Raw genomic sequence first — 23,999 nt, forward strand, 5'->3', positions numbered from 1 at the left:
CACTGAAAGACCTGAGTCGAAACAAGGCCCCGGGAGTAGACAACATTCCATTAGAACTACTGATGGCCTTGGGAGAGTCAGTCATGACTAAACTCTACCATCTGGTGAGCAAGATGTATGAGACAGGCGAAATACCCACAGACTTCAAGAAGAATATAATAATTCCAATCCCAAAGAAAGCAGGTGTTGATAGATGTGAAAATTACCCAACTATCAGTTTAATAAATCACAGCTGCAAAATACTAACACGAATTCTTTACAGACGAATGGAAAAACTGGTAGAAGAGGACCTCGGGGAAGATCAGTTTGGATTCCGTAGAAATGTTGGAACACGGGAGGCAATACTAACCTTACGACTTATCTTAGAAGAAAGATTAAGAAAAGGCAAACCTACGTTTCTAGCATTTGTAGACTTAGAGAAAGCTTTTGACAACGTTAACTGGAATACTCTCTTTCAAATTCTGAAGGTGGCAGGGGTAAAATACAAGGAGCGAAAGGCTATTTACAATTTGTACAGAAACCAGATGGCAGTTATAGGAGTCGAGGGGCATGAAAGGGAAGCAGTGGTTGGGAAAGGAGTGAGACAGGGTTGTAGCCTCTCCCCGATGTTATTCAATCTGTATATTGAGCAAGCAGTAAAGGAAACAAAAGAAAAATTCGGAGTAGGTATTAAAATTCATGGAGAAGAAGTAAAAACTTTGAGGTTCGCCGACGACATTGTAATTCTGTCAGAGACAGCAAAGGACTTGGAAGAGCAGTTAAACGGAATGGACAGTGTCTTGAAAGGAGGATATAAGATGAACATCAACAAAAGCAAAACGAGGATAATGGAATGTAGTCAAATTAAATCGGGTGATGCTGAGAGAATTAGATTAGGAAATGAGACACTTAAAGTAGTAAAGGAGTTTTGCTATTTAGTGATTAAAATAACTGATGATGGTCGAAGTAGAGAGGGTGTAAAATGTAGACTGGCAATGGCAAGGAAAGCGTTTCTGAAGAAGAGAAATTTGTTAACATCTAGTATAGTTTTAAGTGTCAGGAAGTCGTTTCTGAAAGTATTTGTATGGAGTGTAGTCATGTATGGAAGTGAAATATGGACGATAACCAGTTTGGACAAGAAGAGAATAGAAGCTTTCGAAATGTGGTGCTACAGAAGAAAGTGAAATATGGACGATAACCAGTTTGGACAAGAAGAGAATAGAAGCTTTCGAAATGTGGTGCTACAGAAGAATGCTGAAGTTTAGATGGGTAGATCACATAACTAATGAGGAGGTACTGAATAGGATTGGGGAAAAGAGGATTTTGTGGCACAACTTGAATAGAAGAAGGGATCGGTTGGTAGGACATGTTTTGAGGCATCAAGGGATCACCAATTTAGTATTGGAGGGCAGCGTGGAGGGTAAAAATCGTAGAGGGAGACCAAGAGATGAATACACTAAGCAGATTCAGAAGGATGTAGGTTGCAGTAGGTACTGGGAGATGAAGAAGCTTGTACAGGATAGAGTAGCATGGAGAGCTGCATCAAACCAGTCTCAGGACTGAAGACCACAACAACAACAACATGAAAAAAAAACAAAGAATGAAAGATTTATTCGAATGAACTGAAGTAACTAAAAAGGCAGAAATGGAAGACTAGAGTTTAAATGTCCCGTCGACAGCCTGGTGCAAGTTTGTCAGTTGGACACTAATTCGACGACTTGCGTCTCTCTAAGCCGTCCCCAGTTATCCTACTTGCGAAAGGGGACCTAACGATTAACTTGGAATCCGAACCACGTGTCGTTCCTGGTGGCTCCCAACGTCACTGAATGTGAAGGCTTAAAGACAGACTGAAAAATTTACGTGGCTCGACTGGGATCTGACTCTGCGATCACTTGATTTCCAGGTGCGCCCTTTACGACTGGAGCACTACGTTGACCAGTCGACGACGAGGGAAAGCTTTGATTGTGGAAGGAACTTGGCCGCGCCTTTTCAAAGGAGCTATTAAGACAGTCAACTTAAGTGATTTAGGGAAATCATGTAAAACCTAAGTCTAGACAGGCGGACAGGAACTTGAACCGCGGTTTTCCCGCGTATGTGTCCTGCGTTTCGCCACTGTGCCATTTCGCCAGGTAGGCAACTAGGAGGTACTTGCTGTTACACGACTATTTTTCAGTCATCAGTATTCTGACTGATTTTATGCGACCGGCCACGAATTCCTCTCCTGTGCCATCCACTTCATGTCAGAGTAACAATTACAACCTCATCCTCAATTATTTGCTGAATGTATTCCAAACTCCATCTTCCTGAAGTTTTTACCCTCGAAACGAATGCAGGTATTAATTCGATGTCTCATGTTATTGTCGATTCACACTGGGTCGAAACGAAACGGAACGGAAGGCGACCTCAGCTTCAAACGGTGGTGCTTTCACTCTAGATGCAACGTCAACACATCGTCACTTCAGGATCTAACGGAGAGCCGCCCAGTGTGGCGAGCGGCTCTATGCGCTTCAGTCTGGAACCGCGCAACCGCTACGGTCGCAGGTTGAATCCTGCCTCGGGCATGGATGTGTGTGATGTCCTTAGGTTAGTTAGGTTTAAGTAGTTCTAAGTTCTAGATGACCTCAGAAGTTAAGTCCCATAGTGCTCAGAGCCATTTGAACCATTTTCTAACGGAGAAGTGGGAATTGGATGTACCAACCGTGACACATAATCGGTTTAAACAGTAATCCGTTAATCCTATCCCAGCTGCAGTTGCCTATCTAGTGGATTCCAGGGGCAACAAATATTTAATTTTTCAGTATCCATACATATTATAAGAATGAGTGTGTGTGTTCCCCACATCTCCTCCTAAACCACTGGACCGACTCCAGCCAAACTTGGTACACATAGAACTGTGAGGCAACAATCGCTGTGGGGGCAGGAACCATTTAGCTATTAAAGGGGTGGGAGTGGGGGTTAAAAAGAAGCGTAGCCCGCGACTCGTGAATACCCAGCCTTCATTCATCCAGCATTTGAGAATGAGACCACTTAGCGACTTGCAATAAACTTGATACGTATTTTCGAACTTTTATGAAATTTCTTCTCGCTGACGACCCTTACAGTATCATTTACTGTATTTCCGCTGTTCGTGTAGTATCTAGCGTTAAAAGGATTTTTTTTTTGCTTTTCACATTTAACCTAATATAACATTGATGATGATAATTCATGGCAATGTTTGCCGACAAGATAAAGAATGCAACCTTTTAACACTAGATTGCGTACTCACGGCAGTTCTCCTTGGCCGTTTTTTTGGTACGACTTGGAAAGAGAGAAAAATTAATGAATGATCGCTGATGTGTCGGTTCTCGATTGTGTTCAGGAGACGTACAGATTGATTGCGCGAAAATAGTTTCTCAGATGACCTCTTAACCCGGATTGCTTTCACGCAATCAGACTCTTCATTGAAATTACCTAAGGGACCTATTTGAATAATAAAGGTAAATGCAAAACAGTGAAATTTTGTAAAAAAGGTTGTCAGATCGGAAATTGAACACATTAATGGTCTGCTAAATACAATCGAGACACCGCGACAAAGAGCGAACCTGTAACAAAGTTCATTTAAACATAAACATTATTTGTGGTTAATTTAAAGAAAAGAATAAGCATAGATTTTCTGTACAGTGAAGCATCAATATATTCTTAAAGAACAAAGGCGTTAAACTATAAACATTAACAAATTTACAATGAATACAAAACTTACTTTTTTATGTTTTTCTCATACATGGAGCAGTCCAACAATCGCTGCTTTTGTATGTGTGATATTTTGTAAAAATTAAATGTCCTGGCGTGCGCGTAAGTATTTTTATCGTCACAAGGTTTACAAAAGCGTTTTCTTTCTTGATGATAACGTGGTTTTTCACACTAAATGAAATATAACTTGTAGCAGTGCTACACAACACGTCTTAACAAGTCGGCAAACAAACATCAAAGGTAACGAAGTACATGTTAACATATCGGCGACCAGAAGTACAACTAACTATAAAGACTCTAGAATTTTCCTAACAAATTATGAATTGTTCTTTCTTCTGTTTCGCAGCTTCTTGCTATCAAGCGCTGCGGCAATGATTTTAAATATCTGCGCCCAGCGAGTCATAGTGTTTAAAAGTACCTTTTAAACGCTTGCCGCGCGTCTTGGTATAGGCGCACGTTATAAACAGGTTTCGTTTCTTTACTCTCGCGTTGTCATGCTTGGTATCATTACAAACTACAGCTCGATGGCTGTCCTTTTCTCATATGCAAAATGTCTGAAATCCAATAATATCACAAGTAGAAGTATCGCATGAAGCGTGGCATTGTAATTTATTACTTCTTTACTGCTAACTGTATTCGCAACACATTTTATATAGGGTATACAAATATACCATTGAATGAAAGTGCAAAATTATATTACTGTATAGCACATAGTTCAGGATATATGACGTCAGAAACAGTGAGATGCGTGAGAAACTGCCGCCTCGTGCATGACGTTTAACTTTATTACTTCGTTGTCACTCACTCCCATTCGCAACATATTTCTCAGACAAGATCCATCTACAAAATTATATCGTTGTAGGACACGACTCAGTCGTAAACATTAAGCAGAAGGCCAGACGTTGCGTGTCACTGGCGTGGACGCACGGCTACAGGTAAGTGTCTGAGCAACGCACAGTTTCTCAGCCAGTTTCACACAATTATAGACCGAATTAACGAATTTAAAATTCTGCCATGAAGTACTCATCAAGAGTTACGATTTACGTTACAGGATTAATACGGTAACTCAAGTATTAAAGTTAGATATTGCGTATATGAATTGAGACAGCGTAATTCAGGGCGCGCAAATTACTCAGACTACATTTATCCAGTATTTTAGAAAGATAGCACTTAGCGACGCTCAACAATCTTTAAACATATTTTCAAAACTTGTCGAAACTTTTTCTCACGGGTACCCTTCTCCCGCCATAAAATAATAAAAGGGACAAAAGTTAATTGATTGCTATCTTTTCGCTGTTTATGCAGTAAAACTTCATCACCACCAGTGACATTTTAATTTATTACTTCCTCACTACTAAACCTGTCCTTAACAGCCGGCCGCGGTGGTCTCGCGGTTCTAGGCGCGCAGTCCGGAACCGCGCGACTGCTACGGTCGCAGGTTCGAATCCTGCCTCGGGCATGGGTGTGTGTGATGTCCTTAGGTTAGTTAGGTTTAAGTAGTTCTAAGTTCTAGGGGACTTATGACCTAAGATGTTGAGTCCCATAGTGCTCAGAGCCATTTGAACCATTTGTCCTTAACACATTTTTCAGACTCTGTCCAACGTATAGGCGGTGAAGGTGTTACTGGTAGTACCACATTTAAGGAACCACCAATGATACAGATTATTAATAGCCAAAGCAAATTTAATAACGGGTGTAAGTAAGGTAGAGTGCTGGGAAGTAAAAGAATAGGAAAAGTATTACCAAATCATATCACATCATCGACATTTATTTGCTTGAGAAAATATGCAAATACAAATATACCAGACAATTACTGGAAGACAATATACAGGGTGTTACAAAAAGGTACGGCCAAACTTTCAGGAAACATTCCTCACACACAAAGAAAGAAAATATGTTATATGGACATGTATCCGGAAACGCTTACTTCTCTTCAAATCACATTAATCATGGAATGAAAACACACATCAACAGAACGTACCAGCGTGACTTCACTTTGTTACAGGGAATGTTCAAAATGTCCCCCGCTAGCCAGGATACATGCATCCACCCTCCGTCGCATGGAATCCCTGATGCGCTGATGCAGCCCTGGAGAATGGCGTATTGTATCACAGCCGTCCACAGTACGAGCACGAAGAGTCTCTACATTTGGTACCGGGGTTGCGTAGACAAGAGCTTTCAAATGCCCCCATAAATGAAAGTCAAGAGGGTTGAGGTCAGGAGAGCGTGGAGGCCATGGAATTGGTCCGCCTCTACCAATCCATCGGTCACCGAATCTGTTGTTGAGAAGCGTACGAATACTTCGACTGAAATGTGCAGGAGCTCCATCGTGCATGAACCACATGTTGTTTCGTACTTGTAAAGGCACATGTTCTAGCAGCACAAGTAGAGTATCCCGTAAGAAATCATGATAACGTGCTCCATTGAGCGTAGGTGGAAGAACATGGGGCCCAATCAAGACGTCACCAACAATGCCTGCCCAAACTTTCACAGAAAATCCGTGTTGATGACGTGATTGCACAATTGCGTGCGGATTCTCGTCAGCCCACACATGTGGCGGTGAATCGAGGAAGTACAGTACATACTGACGAAACTAAAATAGGCTCTAACATGGAAATTAAGCGTTTCCGGACACATGTCCACATAACATATTTTCTTTATTTGTGTGTGAGGAATGTTTCCTGAAAGTTTGGCCGTACCTTTTTGTAACACCCTGTATAGAGTCTTCTTACCATGTCCAATGTGCTTTTTCTTTCTAACTACAAAACAGTGTCAAAAAACTATATTTTTATCCTCCTGTAACTATAAGTTTTTCACAGTTAAAAATTGTTGATCTAATGAAAACTGTTTTATCCATTCATGTTCTAATTTAGTGTAAGCTTTTTCCTTTATGCAGGTGTCAGCATTACTAACAGAGATATCCAGTTGAGCAGGAGTGTATGATTGTGATCCGTCGTTCACCTCGAATGAGAGTGTCCGCACGTTTCATCACCGCAGGGGTCACAGGTGTGTGCGGCCAGGTTTGTGTGACCTTGTTGTGATGATGACAGACGCCTCTCCCAACGACTCGCCGTGCTTTTGATCACTGCCGAGTCTCCATAGACATTCTCCAAGCGCCTATGAATATTTGCGATATACTCTTTTTCTGCCAAAAGAAACTCAATGACATTTCTCTGCTTGGAACACACCTCCTTTACAGACGCCATTTTGAAGTATAGCGCCTCCACCTGTTGGAGCTTCATGGAACTGTAGGGGCTGAAGCGGGAATATTCCTCGATGTCCCCCAAAACATTCCGTATTTTAGTCAACCAAAATTGGCCGAGGAAAAATGTACTGCATTTCTTCTTGAATGACCCTAGTAAAACCTAAATCATTTTACGGTTTCTTGTATCTGGCCTCTGTTTGTAGAAGAGCACTGATTGCAAAAATATCCAAGTCCTCGTGGAACCACTGCACTGTGTCACGAAAACAATCCAATGAATGAAATAAAGATTAAGCAGAAGGAAATCCCCTAAGTGAGTGCAGTGAGAAGAGTCTAACTTCCGATGTCAGAACGTGACGCCACTGTTACAACTCCAACGCTAAAACTTTCTTTCCGAGTAACCTCGGCGTTGACCTCCTTTCCTTTGTCAGGCCTGTGTGAATGCCACCACCTTGAAATGCACTGTGGAATTTTTTGACGGTTCTGTTGCGTGAGAATCGACCTTTAATCTGCATTTTTGCCGTGCACCGCTGCAGCTAAATGCCGCAATGCTTAAAAAAAAGGCCCTTTATGGTACGAACAGTCATTTGTTGCGGGAATGTGTTACGAGGTTGGCGACGTACCTGGACAGAAGAGCGTCGCGGGGCGCACCTGTGTGCATCGCTTTGCTATTTGGCCGCCCGCCAGAGCTGGCGCTGCAGTCGGCGAGACCGCGGAGCAGATAAACTAGGCTTATCTCTGGACGGCGAGTGGGGAGCCGCCGCAGCCACATCTGTGCCCGCAGCGCCGAGAGAAAAATGGCCGACGGGCGTCCGTTGCGCGGCGCCCATCTACGTGTTATGGGCAATAAGCGAGAGAGCGACAACAGATATACTCAGCACGCACGACGTTCTTGGCGTCGTGTCTTCCTCCCAGAAACAGGTGAAAAAAAAAGCCGCAATAAAATAATTACTGCTCGCATGCTTCGTACTTATCGGTAAAGTAAGCTGGGGTACTTTGGCCCTCTGCGGATAACTTTAGCCCACTGGTCGAAGAAGTTTTAAATTTTAGTTGTCGGTAAAATTACACTGTTGACATGGAATAAACAAGGCAGTATGCATCTACAATGTGTGAATAACGATCTAAAAGATCGTGAGTTCCATGAAGCAATATTCTGCTGCCAGCACTGGACTCAGTGTTGATCATAAATACTGTATTTTGACAGCTGTTAGAGCCCAATAACTTCTGCCTGTACGATTCACATCAGTCAAGTTAAAAATATAGTGAGTCAATAATAGGTAATAAGGTGAAAAAACCAGTTGCTTGAAATTCAGTTTAGATAATACATTTAACGCTTTTGTAAAATGCTGTATATTTTTGCAAAATATAGGGTTACTTTAACGTGGGCCAAAGTAACCCCAAAATGAAGATGAAGTGGTGTTAGAATCTGATGGTGTTTCTGAAAGTTTCTAAGTTTTTTCTGATGTGCCAGATGATGTCCAGGACAACAGAATCTTGAAAGACAAATTAGCATTTGGGAAATATGCTGCAGATTTACAAGACAAAGAAGAATATTCCGGAATTGGGACTGAGATGATTCATGTGGGCGCTAAAGTGAACTATATGGGAAAGACAATGTCCTTCTGCAAATGGCCAGAGCAAAAGGATAAACAGTTTTATCCTTGGGATGATTTGATAAGGATTGTCAGTCGAACATGGCTATTTTCAAGTGCCAGCGGGTCAGTAATTTGTGTAGTAAGGTCGTATGCATACTGTACAGTGATCGTAGCGTACTATGTACTGTCAGTGCATATAGTTACCATAACATAGCATGTAACTTGAAAATTAATTAGTCAGTTGATGAAATATACTGCACTTGTGTATTTACTGATTCTTTTTCTGAACAAAGATAAATATTTCCCGTCACTGTCTTCAAAATTTAGTATTTTTTCTGTCCTCACGCTCCTGAATGTGTAACTTTGTTCCAACATAATATCATCACATTTTCGTGAAGCAATGGCTTAGTGGGTCAAAGTAGCTCCGATTGTGGGTGACATTAGCCAACTTTTTTATGGTACCACAGCAACAGGTGTTATGTATTTCGTTAAATATATTTCTTAATTGATGGTACAAGTCTTTGCCAATACTGAAAAATGTATTTAAAGTCTCTGTGTGTCACTGTACTTCGTTGTCTTCTCACATAGGCCGCCTGATTAACTGAGTATAGTCGGTGCCGTAGCTCAGCGTGTTCGGTCAGAGGGTTAGCTGTCCTCAGTAATAAAAAAAAACTGAGTGACTGGATCAACGACGAACTTGGACGGTTGTCATGGGACGTTCGCACCGAAAAATGCAACCAATAATAGTGAACAAAATGAGATTAAAGAAAAACCATCTATCAGGTTCGGCTTCGATTTCTGGCAGTGTTGGAGACCTTGACCTCCTTTCCTTTGTCGGCCTGTGTGAATGCCACCACCTTGTCCGCTCGTCGACTAGGTATTGTCATCATCATCGTCTCCTCATCGCCGACCCCGCAATTCGTCCAATGTGGCGTCAACTGAAATAAGACTTGCATCCGGCGGCCGAACTTCCCCGGACGGGGCCTCCCGGCCATCAATGCGACACAGTCATTTCTTTTTCTTGTCACGTATAAAAAGAGAGGCAAAAATTGGGCCGAATTAAACCTGGTTTACGGTCCGGAGAGTGCCGTTTTCAAACTGTTGTTTTCGGGGCTAACTGTCCAACTGCCCGTACGCGATTTAACGAAATCTTCGCTTTTTTTTTACTGTGACAAAAACGTTGTTCTCGTAGCATAAATAATTAATAAGTTCAATTGCGCATAAATAGGCAGAGAGATCCGTTATTATATGATTACATAACTGGAGAGAAATCACTGGAAGCAGTCACATCCATAACGCATGTAGGGGTAGGTGGAAGGAGCACATAAAATGTATCATGAGGAAAGCAGATGCCAGACATAAATTCATTGGAGGACAAACTGTTGTTCCACCAATACATTAATTCTGATTATCAGTCTAGGATCCTTACTAAACAGAACTGATAGAGGGAATAGAGCAGATCCAAAGAAGAGCAGCGCGTTTCGTTACAGGTTCATTTAGTAAGCACGAAAGCTTCACGGAGATCCCCGGCCAACTCCATTGGCGGACACTGCAAGAGAGGCGTCCTACGACACGGTGTTAAAGTTCCGAGGTCATACATTCCTAGAAGAATCAACCAATATATTACTTCCTCCTCCCTACATATCGGGGAAAGATCTTGAAAGTAAAGTCAGAGTGATTCAAGCCAACACGCAGACTTACCAGCAATCGTTCTTCCCGCGAACCATTTGCGGTTGGAACAGCGAAATGGAATACAGATGCAAATATAGATCCTTACCACGTCGAATAATCTCCTTTGTGGAAAACAAGCGTCTTAAATTGTAGCACAAGTACCAAAAATGACACGTTTTCAAGAGATCCTCACAATCTGTTGATGCTTTGAAGCAGCATACGAGGTGCGACAATGAAGTAATGAGACTGATTTTCTTTGCAAGATGTGGCAACCCTGCAGGCTTGCTTAGGCACAATATCTTGGTCTATAAGATGCTTCTAGTCCAAGCAGCACAAATGGTTCAAATGGCTCTGAGCACTATGGGACTTAACTGCTGTGGTCATCAGTCCCCTAGAACTTAGAACTACTTAAACCTAACTAAGCTAAGGACATCACACACATCCATGCCCGAGGCAGGATTCGAACCTGCGACCGTAGCGGTCGCGCGGTTCCAGGCTGTAGCGCCTAGGACCGTTCGGCCACTACGGCCGGCGCAAACAGCACATCCATGCAACTGCTCAGTCGTGAGTTGTGCTGTAATAAGTTAATACGTGTTTGTGTCTCTTGTCACGGAAATGAAACCGCATAATATTGCGCAACGGTATGCCATTTCTCTTTGCTTTAAATTGGGTGAAAACGCGATAACTTACGGTAAGGTTCAGAAGGCTTTTGGAGAGGAGGTTATGTTCAAATGTGTGCGAAATCTTATGGGACTTAACTGCTAAGGTCATTAGTCCCTAAGCTGACACACTACTTAACCTAAATTATCCTAAGGACAAACACACGCGCCCATGCCCGAGGGAGGACTCGAAGCTCCCCCAGGATCAGCCGCACAGTCCATGACTGCAACGCCTTGGACCGCTCGGCTAATCCCGCGCGGCGAGAGGAGGTTATGTCAAGAGCTCAAGTTTTTCATTGGCATAAAATGTTTAGTGAAGGCAGAACTAATGTTGAAGATGAAGACCGCAGTGGACGACCATCAACCTCACGGACGGGTGTCAACTTGGCCAGGGTGCGTGAACTCGTATATTACTCGAATATTACTACAAAGAAATTTTAGAAAGACTTCGTAAAAGAGTTCTTCGTGTCTGTGCCCACTTTGCTGATAATTGGATTTGCATCACGATAATGCGCCTTCCCATACTACTCTGTCAGTACAGCAATTTTTAACCTCAAAACAAATTTCAGTACCACCACAGCCACCTTATTCACCAGATATCGCTCTGTGCGACTTTGTTCTATCTCCAAGAGTCAAAACGCCGGTCAAGGGACACCATTTTCAAACAATACAAGATGTCCAAAAAGCTGTGACGAGGGTCTTCGAGGGTATTGCAGAAGATGAGTTCCAGAAATGTTACCATCAATGGCAGAAGCGCTGGAAAAAGTGTGTGCAATCAGAAGGGAACTACTTTGAAGGAGACCACACTAAACTTGACTAAAACGGTAAGCAACATTTTTTTTCACATCAGTCTCATTACTTTACTGTCGCACCTCATATATTCATAGTGCATAGGTTATAATATATAAACTACTAAACCATAGCTTCAGCTGTAAATAACGTAATCCAGTACGTCGTCTCCTAAGATTTGTTTGTGAAGTAAGAAAGCGATCTTGCATATCATTGGTCCCGTTCCTATCCATGAGGTAAACACCTTGCTCCTTTGATTACACCTTTTTCTTCTGGGAGAGATCCACAGCGTCAAGGCAACACTGTGAAGTTACAAATCTCGACCAGTTCCAAGTTCAAGTTCGCCTGTTGTACATAAATTGTCTCTGCAAGAATGCGACGACTAGTAGAAGCCAGTCTGGTGGAACATCAATTTCCGTTCCTGAGATATATACGGTGTTCAAAAGTTCAGTGTCCAGAACTGACAGATATGTAGAAGGAAACAACAAAGAATGTACACTGAGGTGACAAAAGCCATGGGACACCTGCTGGTATCTTGTCGGACCTCCTTTTATCCGTCATCGTCAACTCCACGTGGCATGGACTCAACAAGCCGTTGGAAGTCCCCTGCAGAAACATTGGGTCATGCTGCCTCTTTAGCCGTCCACAACTGCGAATGTGATGCCGGTGCAGGATTTTGTGCACCAACTGACCTCTCTACTATGACCCATACATGTTCGATGGGATTCGTGTCGGACAATCTGTGTTCCCAGCGCATCCGTTCGAATTGTCCACAATGTTTTCCCAACCAACCGCGAACAACTGTCGCACAGTTACACGGCGCAATGGCATCCACAAAAATTTCATCGTTGTTTGGGACATGAAGTCCATGAAAGGCTGCAGATGGGCTCCAAGTAGCCGAAAACAACAATTTCCAGTAATTGATCCTTTTATTTGGAACAGATTCCATTCCAAGTAAACACAGCCCACACCATCATAGAGTCACCACCAGCTTGCACAGTGACTTTTTGACAACTTGGGACCATGGTTTCGTGGGGACCGCGCCACACTAGTACCCTACCATCAGCCCTCAACAGCTAGAATCTGGACTCTTCTGACCAGGCCACGGTTTTCCAGTCGTCTAGGGTCCAACCGATATAATCGCGAGCCCAGGAGAAGCGCTGCAGGCGATGTCGTGCTGTTGGCAAAGGCACTCGCGTCTTGTCCTAAAGGATACGTTCGTCGTACGTCCCAAACTGATTTCCGCGGTTAGTTCAGGCAGTGTTGCTTGTTTGTTAGCACTGACAAGTATACGCAAACGCCGCTGCTCTCGGTCGTTAAGTGAAGGCCATCGGCCACTGTAATGTCCGTGGTCAGAGGTAATGTCTGAAATTTGGTATTCTCGGGACACTCTCGACACTATCGATCACGGGATAGTGAATTCGCTAACGATTTCCGAAAAGGAATGTCTCATGCATCTAGCTCCAACTACTATTTGGCGTTCTAAGTCTGTTAATTCGCGTCGTGTGGCCATAAATCACGTAGGAAACCTTTTCACATGAATCACCTGAGCCCAAATGACAACTCCGCCAGTGCACTGCCATTTTATACCTTGTGTACGCGATACAACCGCCATCTGTGTATCTGCATGTAGCTATCCTATGACATTCGTCACCTCTGTGTATGAAACATGTTAAACACTCTCAGACTTGAAGAATTAGGCTTTAGGGAGAATATATTAACCCCCCATAAATAAATAAGCCAGGTGTGACTATTGCCGAACCATCACTTTAGTAAGTCTAGGTTGCACATCAATTATCCACACAAGAATGGAATGGCTTGGTTCAAATGGCTCTGAGCACTATGGGACTCAACTGCTGTGGTCATAAGTCCCCTAGAACTTAGAACTAATTAAACCTAACTAACCTAAGGACAGCACACAACACCCAGCCATCACGAGGCAGAGAAAATCCCTGACCCCGCCGGGAATCGAACCCGGGAACCCGGGCGTGGGAAGCGAGAACGCTACCGCACGACCACGAGATGCGGGCAAGAATGGAATGAATAGTAGCAGAAGATCTCTGGGGAAGATCATTTTGGGTTCCGGAGATGTATACGGTGTTCAAAACCTCAGTGCCCAAACTGACAAATATGTTGAAAGAGATAGTAAAGAAGATATTTTGTCGAGCAAATAGGTGTCGAAAATGCATTTTGAGTGAGTACGGAGTATCCAGGAGGTCACTGTGTGTGTGATGGACAGTAAAACAATGTTAATCGTGTTTTAATGCATTATTGTTCTGATCAGTGTTACAATATATGTTCAAATTGAGCGCCGTTGACTTGAGCGCAGACCCGATATTAATGTAGTAGGGTGTCCCGTGATCGATGAAAAATGAATGTTTTGTATGTGGGTAGCCATTTCAAGATTTCTTGCAAAAAAATCCTACTCTTTGTCCACAGGGGCAGAGAAGTCTAATGACATGAGGTCTCGGGATCTTACGGGCCTATATGCGGGTGCTCCCCGACCGAGACGTCTCTAATGACCTCATTGTCGACGGGACGTTACTAATCTTCCTTCCTTCCTCGGCGGATCTATCGATTGTACAAAGTACGGTCGATTGTACGAAGTGCGGACTAATGCCTTACGTACTGGTTCTGCGAAGTCCGCAGGGTCCCATCACATTGGAACCACATCCTCCTTCTGATATGTAGGTGTACCTCCTTCAATAACGTTGGCATGTGCTCTTGCAAGAACACTTGGTACTCTGGTAATGTGAAATGAGGAGCCACGGAAGTGGTCACCCCTGATACCGGCCCACATGTTCACTGCAGACTGTCTCTGATGACCTTGCGCAACTGTTGCAGGTGGGTTTTCATGCGGTCGTACCTGGGAGTTATGACATTCTACATGTCTTACCGAGTAAATCGAGCCATCGAGCCTCATCCGTAACCAGCAAAGGGGGTACTTACGCATGCTCAGAGGTTACTCAGTATCGGTTTCAGACACCTGCTTACTGAACGAAATATACACTCCTGGAAATTGAAATAAGAACACCGTGAATTCATTGTCCCAGGAAGCGGAAACTTTATTGACACATTCCTGGGGTCAGATACATCACACGATCACACTGACAGAACCACAGGCACATAGACACAGGCAACAGAGCATGCACAATGTCGGCACTAGTACAGTGTATATCCACCTTTCGCAGCAATGCAGGCTGCTATTCTCCCATGGAGACGATCGTAGAGATGCTGGATGTAGTCCTGTGGAACGGCTTGCCATGCCATTTCCACCTGGCGCCTCAGTTGGACCAGCGTTCGTGCTGGACGTGCAGACCGCGTGAGACGACGCTTCATCCAGTCCCAAACATGCTCAATGGGGGACAGATCCGGAGATCTTGCTGGCCAGGGTAGTTGACTTACACCTTCTAGAGCACGTTGGGTGGCACGGGATACATGCGGACGTGCATTGTCCTGTTGGAACAGCAAGTTCCCTTGCCGGTCTAGGAATGGTAGAACGATGGGTTCGATGACGGTTTGGATGTACCGTGCACTATTCAGTGTCCCCTCGACGATCACCAGTGGTGTACGGCCAGTGTAGGAGATCGCTCCCCACACCATGATGCCGGGTGTTGGCCCTGTGTGCCTCGGTCGTATGCAGTCCTGATTGTGGCGCTCACCTGCACGGCGCCAAACACGCATACGACCATCATTGGCACCAAGGCAGAAGCGACTCTCATCGCTGAAGACGACACGTCTCCATTCGTCCCTCCATTCACGTCTGTCGCGACACCACTGGAGGCGGGCTGCACGATGTTGGGGCGTGAGCGGAAGACGGCCTAACGGTGTGCGGGACCGTAGCCCAGCTTCATGGAGACGGTTGCGAATGGTCCTCGCCGATACCCCAGGAGCATCAGTGTCCCTAATTTGCTGGGAAGTGGCGGTGCGGTCCCCTACGGCACTGCGTAGGATCCTACGGTCTTGGCGTGCATCCGTGCGTCGCTGCGGTCCGGTCCCAGGTCGACGGGCACGTGCACCTTCCGCCGACCACTGGCGAAAATATCGATGTACTGTGGAGACCTCACGCCCCACGTGTTGAGCAATTCGGCGGTACGTCCACCCGGCCTCCCGCATGCCCACTATACGCCCTCGCTCAAAGTCCGTCAACTGCACATACGGTTCACGTCCACGCTGTCGCGGCATGCTACCAGTGTTAAAGACTGCGATGGAGCTCCGTATGCCACGGCAAACTGGCTGACACTGACGGCGGCTGTGCAAAAATGCTGCGCAGCTAGCGCCATTCGACGGCCAACACCGCAGTTCCTGGTGTGTCCGCTGTGCCGTGCGTGTGATCATTGCTTGTACAGCCCTCTCGCAGTGTCCGGAGCAAGTATGGTGGGTCTGACACACCGGTGTCAATGTGTTCTTTTTTCCAATTCCAGGAGTGTACATATATAGCGATTGTCCTCCACCCCCACCCCCCTCCCCAAAAAGAAAGCGACAAGCCTTAGGGGCAGGTTCCTTGTAGCAAGACAAGTAAAAAGTATCAAGGAAAGATGGGTTCTAAAAGGTATACCTAGTTCAGCAGATGTGTTTCGCACTAGCGCAGATGAACAAGAGCTCATATTTCTTGGACCACATGTTTACTGAATTTTTTTTTCGTGTTTTCGTCCATACCATCGACTCCCAAAATACGGAAAGCAAAGTCCTTTCAGTAAAAGATATGTTTCATAGTACCGAAAATGAGCAAGTGTTCATAACTCTTAAGGTATGTATTTTACAGCCCATGTTTATTCGAATTTTTTGTCTTATTTTGGTGTAAGGAACCTGTCCCGAAAGCTGGTCGGTTGTTTTTTTGGGACATCCTGTATTAGCTATTGGCTTCGTAGAAATGTTAGTTTGAACACCCTACATAGCGACACGCGAGGCGATACTGACACTACACCTTATATTGTACAATGGACCGAAAAGATTCAAACCTACATTTATAGCATTTGTAACTGTAGTCAAAGCATTCGACAATGTTGAGTCGAATTCAATCTTTGAGATTATAAAACTGTCGGCGATAAAACGCTGGATGTGAAACGTTATCTACAGCTTGAATGGAAACCAGCCAGCAGTTTTAACAATCGAAGGATACGAAAGGGAAGCAGAGGTTGAAAAGAGAATGAGACAGATTTTTTGGTTTATGCTTATGTTGCCTAATCTGTACATGATGCAAGCAGTAAAGGAACCAAGAACCGATTTGGAAAGGAAACTGAAGTTCAGCGAGAAGTTCCGAAGGCATTGTAATTCTCTTCAAGATAACAAAGGATTTGTAAAATTCCTCGGATCGAATGGACTGTGTATTGAAAAGACGTTATAAAAAAACCATTAAGTGCAATATAAGGGTAATGCAGCGTAGTCACATTAAATCCGGTGATGATGAGGGAATTAGATTACGAAATGACGCACTAGAAACACTAGGTGAGTTTTGGTGTGCGGTAAGTAAAATAACTGCTGATGGTCAGAATAGCGTGTATACAATATGCTGACTGGTAATATACAAGAAAAACATCACTGAAATAGAAAAAAAATTATGAACACTGAATAAAAATGTGCCAGAAATCTTTTCTTCAACTATTTGTATGGAGTATAACGTTATCCTCTTCACTCCTGGTGTAAGAAAAATCGCAGGAAATTTTTCGTTTCATATTTTTCAGTAAACTAATAAAAAAGCTTGACACAAATGCAAATGAAACATTTTTTTTGATGATTCACTGTAACAGAAATTGAGGTCTACGTATGTGGACGTCAAGTCGCACTTATTGTGAAAAAGTACTAGTCTTTGTTTTGTATGCTCTTTCCCCTTTCTTCATTAAAACATTTTATTCAGTTATATATATGTTTCAGTTGCATTTGTGTCAAGCTTTTTTATTAGTCTGCTGAAAAACATGAAAAAAAATTTCCTGAGATTTTTTTTGTATGTATACTGTACAGTACATACATTAAAATTTACAGTAAACTGTGCATGCTAATACACATAGAAAATAGGCGTGTTAATATTCATATTTTTGAAGTAAACAATATAACTACAATTACAAGTTTTTGTTGATGCTCTATGACAGCTTCATAAATGCAAGATAATGATAATCACGCAATAATTTCTGACATGTAATAATTTGCTACTGCCATTTTTAGGGTACGTTTTACGACAAGCTTCAAAACAATTATTTATCACAATAAGTAAATGCACTCCACATTTGACGGACACGTCTCTTATCTTGGGATTGCAGCCAGGTTACCTGCATTTTGAGGCGTTCCTTGCCTTAAGGGGAATAGTACGTGAACAAGTTTCAATAAGTGGATTTTTTAATTTTTTTCTTAACAGATTCTCTGTAGCTTTCTCAACGAGACAAAGTTTACTTCGAGGAAACTGTACCGAAGAAAACTCAAAATTAGAGGAATTTAAAAGTGACAAAAAATAAAAACACCTTCAGCCGTCCTTATGATTCTATTTTATTTTGTCGCTACCAATTTCAACGCTTCATTGCGTCATCTTCAGGCTGTTTTGATGCGGTACAAGTTGATACGATCCCCATGCATAACCCATCAGTTGCCAGCATTACTGGATTCGCAGGTAATGTGTCAGCACTCCAACCATCACTCATGTTCTCATTTGTTTGTTTTTATGAATTTTTTGTCTTTAATGTCTTAATGACACAAGGTTGTTAGAGAAATAGTTACATTGTAGGACTCAAAACCCAAACGAGAGTTTTAACCACTGTGTACAAATCAGAGTTTTAACAACTGTGTATGAGAATATACCCCAGAAACTGTTTTGGTGGGGCTAAGTACTTAGAAAATAGGTGTGCTGGATGTTATGCTATGTTTCAGTGGTGGTTCAGTGTCGAGGTTCAAGATTACGGAATCGATGGGGGTGCCTTATGGACTAAATATGCAAAGAACCTTAATTACCACTGACTCTTCAACGCAGAGAAATCGGTTTTGCAGCTCACCAAAGAAGCAAGAATAACAGGAAGTTGTCTGAAAAAGAAAAGGGAGAGAGAACAACACCAGAAACAAAATGAATATGGACGTGGGATGCGTTAGTGTTCCGCTGGGTGAACAGACAAATAAGCTTTAATTGTAAGTTGAATTTTCCACAAGTTCACATTTTTGATGCTCTGGTGGAAATACGTTAAAAACTGTTAAGCAGAGAGAGCCGAAATTTTGTGTAATGTCTTGAAACATACTTAACTAAAAATTAGACAATTCTTATGACTTAAACTTCAGAATGAAAGACTTTTTTTTTTAAAAAAACAATGAGCTAATTGCTGAATTTTTTCTAATCATTGTTAAAAACTTTTTTGAACAATAATTTATGTCAGCAACGTCCTTTTAAAAGTCTGCTTTAAACATCGTAGTGTAAAGAACTTCCAGAAAGAAAATCAAACTTCTACCTTGTTTTTGTTTCGAGATGTGTGTAGTTATGCTGTATATAAATAATTTACATGCTTTATTTCACTTGCAACACAAAATACAATTCAGACAAAGCTTGAAGCCAAAAGCTGTGGTTCATACATCAAATTATTCTCAAAAGGTCTGTTAAAAGATGGTAATCATTACGTGGGCCTACAACTCTTATTGTTTGAGCTGCACTGTTTAGCAAACTGACAGTTTTCTTCGAGATTTCCCTTTCACTTCTCGAACCAGTCACCTTAACAAGTTTTGGTAATTGCCCAACTTTTTAAAACATTACTTTCAGAACTGGTTGCAACATGGCTCTTCTAGGTTTTTTATTCGGGCTTTTTACATGCACTGTCAGAGGAATGCACCGTACAGGAACGTCCTCTCCTCCTAGTTACTGGCACGACATCTTAACGTTCTTATTGTTTACCAGACAGCCTCTATCACATGAACTTTTCCTTGATAAGCTTGTAAGTAACTCTCTAAATTTGTTTCTGTCTGTACTCGTAATTTAGCTCCACTTACAGAACAGTCTCATCAATCTTCAGTCAAAAACGAGAATTCGTCATCTTCCCAATCAGGTAATTCCGCACTGCTGTCATTAGGACGAGCTTCTAATTGCTCATCAGTTAAAATTTCATGCATGGGTCTAGAGTGTAGAAATAACGGTTATTTCGGTATCCATTATCGAAGACCAAATTGAAATTTCCAAATATACCTGAGGTCCATGTACGAGGATCTTCGAAAATGGGATATTTCGTAGAATCGAACAAAACTTATACAAATCTCAACTAATTCCCAAGATCTAGAATAGTTACCGAACGTTAAGAAAAAAACACAAATTCTCTAGTCACAATAATTATTTACATACACTTTCGATTTGTAGAAGTAACCACTGTCTGCCTACGTATAGCTGTAAACTAACACACGAATCCTACATTGCAATATGCCGCGCCCTGGTTTTAAAAGTACGACCTAGAAGGTCTGTACTCGCGTACCATCGGTCTATAAGCAGAAGACTACGCCTATTTATGGAGGAAAGAAAATAACGAACGAAGGTCGACGTGCGAGGAGCGAGGGAACGAAGAGGGTATATGGGAGTGAATCGCGGACGATACGCATTACAGACGAGAGGAGGATAGGAACTTTTAAAATATTTTGTTGCAGGAGAATCTTGAAGATTAGACAGGTTAATGGAATAACTAATCAAGAGTTACTGAATTGCCGGCCGGAGTGGCAGTGCGGTTCTAGGCGCTACAGTCTGGAACCGCATGATCACTACGGTCGCAGGTTCGAATCCTGCCTCGGGCATGGATGTGTGTGATGTCCTTAGGTTAGTTAGGTTTAAGTAATTCTAAGTTCTAGGGGACTGATGACCACAGCAGTTAAGTCCCATAGTGCTCAGAGCCATTTGAACCATTTGAGTTACTGAATTGGAGATAAAAGCGCTTTACTGCCCAGTTTCACCAACAATGCATCCCAAGACACCAATAATACTTGGAACTGGAGAGAAGTGTGTGTGTGTGTGTGTGTGTCAGGGGGTGGGGGGACGGGGGCCGGATGAGGGGGCGTGGGAAGTAGGAGAGGTCGTAGGGGGGGGGGGGGGGACCGAGGCTTGACTACAGTAAGCAGATTCTTATGGATACGGGTTGAAGTAGTTATGTTGAGATGAAGAGACTTGCACAGGATACCCTAGTGCGGAGAATTACAACAGTTCCGGATTGAAGATCGCAACAACGAGAATGGAAGTGCGACGCTACAATTCCATACAATATAGGCTGAAGACGATGACTTCATAACAGAAACTGTTTAGAGCTTCGTAGCATCTTTGTATTACATCTCATGAACACATGAAGACAAATTATAATTCTATATACTATGAATTACTGCCACACCTCTCTTCCCTCTTAATGACTTTCGGTCACCACAAGGGTTGTGCCACTTAGTTACTGACCCCTGGTCTTAAGGTAGCGAATATTTTTTCCTGCTCTTCTGTTATTATCAGGCACAATCCGCTTTTTTGCAAGAATGTAACGTAAAATTTCAGTTACAGCCATTTTCAAAGTTATCTATTGTTAGGCTAGAAGCAAAAGACTCTCTTCGCTTGGTCTTTATTCTTTTGCTTTGCACTTCTCGTACGTTAAAGTTTTGCTCATTGGGTTTCAATCGTTGTCTTTCACGAATTTCACACATTGTGACTCTACTTAGTTCATTTCACAGTCTTATTTGTTCAACAGCGTCTTTATCTCTGCTTGCTGAGTGTCTCACTCGATCCTCTTGTCTAGTTTCATCTCTTTGTTCGACTGTTAAGTTTTCTCTCAACCTATTCTTTTTCTTCCGTTGCGAAGGTAAACGTGCTTTTTACTCCTCACCTGTTTCAGTTCTTTTCTGTTGTTTCTGTTTCCTTCTTTTCAATTCACCACTGGCAAGAGCTCCTCCTCTTTTTACATTTCGGCATCCTGTGAAATGTTAATAACACCAAAATTCCACTTAATATGCTTTCATTACCTCAGGCAATTTACGTTCGCTTACATTAATTTGTCTTTCTATCACATAAACTTTTCCTTGATAAGCTTGTAAGTTGCTCTCTAAACACGTTTCTGTCTGTAATTTAGCTCAACTTTACAGAACCTAATATGAACTGAACTTTAATTGTTCTGAATGCAGCTTGACTTTGTATTAAATGCGCAACGGAAGTAAAACGATTATCTGGCCCTAATCAAAATTTCCACTTACCTCGTGTCTTGACAACATTGTCGCAGATTTCTTGAAAGCACAACAGCATACAGCAAGCAGGCAGCGGCTAGGCTAGATTTCTGTTTCTAAACACACATTCAAATTGTTGCATGTGGTAATGCGTAATGACAAACAGTGGGATGAGGAGAGTGGGCTATTCCTATGAAATGATATTCCAAGACAACGATTTTATAATGAAATATGTATTCAAAATGACGGACTAAAACTTCGTGTGATCTTCACACATAACATTGGTCAGAACAATAGTATGCTTAACAAGGTCGACAGTGATTTAAAAAGGGTACAAAGTTAACAGAGAATTTATATGAAAATAATTAATATGTTACTCCATGAATCTGGGAAGTGGAGTGGTCTTTCTCTCGGCTCTGAGCAAGTTGACTAGAGGTAACAGTAATCATTCCGACAAATCAGGTGCACAGTGCTGCAGCCTTACCTCAAAATCCTCTTCAAAAACAATCACATTATTCAAAATTTATATTCCTTTCACCGTTCGTTGTCTACATCATATTCATCTTTGCTATCCTTTCTTCATCTAACCGATACAACCACAAGTCCACACAGCACTACTAAATACGTCCATCACCGACCACACCACACTTCAACTAAGAATGTATCATTTCGCAGGGGCAAAGACTGTGGCATGACAAGACCAAAGACTGTTTAACAGTAATGTAATTTGCTATCCCTCTGACGTGCACGTCGATGACATACAAAAATCAAAATGACATGACCACTTTACAAGCTCTAATCGATTTCCGAAAGTATACTGACACATGCTTCTCGCCATCGGCTATCTATACCCCACTGAACAACAATATATCCCCACCATAACATTCGAGAACATTCTCGAGCATCCTGGAACATTCTAAAACATTATGGAAAATTCTAGAGCTATCTCGAACCTTCTGAGTGATTCTTTAACATTCTGGAACACTCTAGAACATCCTAGAACCTCCTTAAAGATTATATAACATTCTGCAACATTCTATATTTTCCAGCGTCCTCGAACACTCTCGAAGGATCATTATGGCTAGTGTCTGCCACTTTGGCAAATGATTCTGCTTCAGTGATTTCCGATAAGAATTCCACCGGTAAGATGTTCCCTTTTGACATGCATGTCTTCGAACCCAACCTCTGCAGTACCAAATCGAAACCATCTTCATGAATAGGGATACTGGGCTACCATACCATGTAACCCCATTGGGTTGCGGGGGAGATTGCAGTTACAGCAGCACACGTGGCCAAATCAACCTCACATTTGTTATACATGTATACATTTTACCAATTATGGATATTTTGTAAGGACTCTGACTGATAATTAAAGTTAAAAACTCTGCATAAGTAAGAAAGTTTTTATTTCATCCATTTCGTGCTCTGACGAATAAACCATCATCAGGTGGCCTGCGCCTTTACATTGTTGTTTAAGTGGTAAATATGGACAACAGGAATTATTTATATTTCGTTAGTGGTGATGTCGAGCTAAACTCCTTTGATGAAATAAACGTGGTAGCGACTCTATGGAAGTAGACTGTGTGATCAAAAATATTCAGACACCAGGCTGCAAATGACTTACAAGTTCATGGCGTCCTCCGTCGGTAATGTTGGCATTCAATGTGGTGTTGGCCCACCCTTAGCCTAGTTTCTTGGGGAAAGGCAGTCCATTCTTCACGGAGTGGTGCACTGATGTCGCTCGGTGAGGCCTGGCACGAAGTCGGCGTTCCAAAACATCCCGAAGGTGTCCATAGGATTCACGTCAGGACTCTGTGCAGGCCAGTCCATTACACGGCTGTTATTGTCGTGTAACTACTCCGCCACAGGCCGTGCATTATGATCAAGTGCTCGATCGTGTTGAAAGATGCAATCGCCATCCCCGAATTGCTCTTCAACAGGTGCTTAAAACATCAATAGTGGTCTGTGCTGTGATAATGCGACGCAAAACAACAAGGGGTGCAAGCCCCCTCCACGAAAAACATGACCACACAATAACACCACCGCCTCCGAATTTTACTGTTGGCACTACACACGCTGGTTGTTGACATTTACTGGCCATTTGCCATACCCATACACTGCCATCGGATCGCCACATTGTGTACGGTGATTCGTCACTCCATGTAACGTTTTTCCATTGTTCAATCGTCCAGTGTTTACGCTTCTTATACCACGCGAGGCGTCGTGAAGCGTGGCTTA

The sequence above is a fragment of the Schistocerca nitens genome, chromosome 6 (assembly GCF_023898315.1).
Source record: "Schistocerca nitens isolate TAMUIC-IGC-003100 chromosome 6, iqSchNite1.1, whole genome shotgun sequence".
NCBI classification, from domain to species: domain Eukaryota; kingdom Metazoa; phylum Arthropoda; class Insecta; order Orthoptera; family Acrididae; genus Schistocerca; species Schistocerca nitens.